We start from the raw sequence: 1,885 nt of genomic DNA on the forward strand, positions 1-1,885 counted from the left end.
TACAAATTTACTTTATTGTACGTGCATTTTGTATATTTATTTTAATACAAATTTAATTATTTTATATGTATTTTTGTATATATATTTTTATGCAAATATGCGTTATTATATGGATATTTTGCATATTTATTTTCATACAAATTTACATTATTTTATTGATATTCTCTTTATTTATTTTGATACGATTTAACATTACTCTATGTGTTTTTTGTATATATTTTTTATATATATATATATATATATATATATATATATATATATATATATATATATATATATATATATATATATATATATATATATATATATATATATATATATATATATATATATATATATATATATATATATATATATATATATATATATATATATATATATATATATATATATATATATATATATATATATATTTTTTTTTTTTATCCAAATTTACATTATTTTATGTGTATTTGTTTATATATTTTCATACATATTTACATTATTTTATGTGTTTTTTGCATATATATTTTTCTACGTATTTAAATTATTTTATGTGTATTTTGTATATACATTTTCATAAAAAAATTACGTTATTTTATTGTGTGTATAAATATATATTTTGATACAAATTTTATGCAAATTCATGTTATTTAATGTGTATTTGTATATATATTTTTATACAAATTTGTATTATTTTATGTGTATTTTTTCATATATTTCATTACAAATTTACCTTATTTTATGTTCATTTTGTATATTTATTTCATTCAATTTTAAATTATTTTATGTGTATATTTGTATTTGTATTTAGGTTATTTTATGTGTATTTTGTATATATATTTTCATCCAAAATTACATTATTTTATTGGTATTTCTTAATTTAATTCGATACGAATTTAGATTATTTCATAGGTATTTTGTATACATATTTTTATACTCATTTACATTATCTAATGTGTGTTTTGTATTTATATTTTTATGCAAATTTATCTGATGTTCATTTTTGTACATATATTTTTATAGAAATTTGCGTTATTTTATGTATATAGTTTTATATAAATTTACGTTATTTTATGTGCATTTTGTATATTTATATTTATACAAATTCACATTCTTTTATTGGTATATTGTTTATTTACATTTATACGAATTTACATTATTTTATGTGTATTTTGTATACATTTTTTATACGTATTTACTTAATTTTATGTGTATTTTGTATATGTATTTTTATAGAAATCTACGTTATTTTATGTGTATTCGTATATATATTTTGAAACAAATTTACATTATTTCTTATGTATTATGCATATCTATTTCAATACAAATTTACCTTATTGTATGTGCATTTTGTATATATATTTTAAAACAAGTTCAAATATTTTATATGTATTTAGGTATCAATAATTTTATAAAATATGCGTTATTTTATAGGTGTTTTATATCTTAATTTTCATTTTATATGTACTTTGTATGTATATTTTTATACGCTCTTACATTATTTAATATTTATTTTGAATATATATTTTTATACAAATTCATGGTATTTTATGTGTATTTGTATATATTTTCATATAAATTTACATTATTGTGTGTGTATTTTGTACATATATTTTATTACAAATCTACCTTATTTAATGTTTATTTTGTATGTGTATTTTGTATATTTATATTTATCCAAATACACATTCTTTTATTGGTATTTTGTTTATTTATTTTAATTCGAATTTACATTATTTTATGTGTATTTTGTATACGTTTTTTTATACTTATTTACTTTATTTTATATATATTTTGTATATATATTTTTATAGAAATCTACGTTTTTTTATTTGTATTCGTATATATATTTTGAAACAAATTTTTATTGTTTTATATGTATTTTTGCATATCTCTTTCAATA

Source organism: Eriocheir sinensis, unplaced genomic scaffold (genome assembly GCF_024679095.1).
Source record: "Eriocheir sinensis breed Jianghai 21 unplaced genomic scaffold, ASM2467909v1 Scaffold292, whole genome shotgun sequence".
NCBI classification, from domain to species: domain Eukaryota; kingdom Metazoa; phylum Arthropoda; class Malacostraca; order Decapoda; family Varunidae; genus Eriocheir; species Eriocheir sinensis.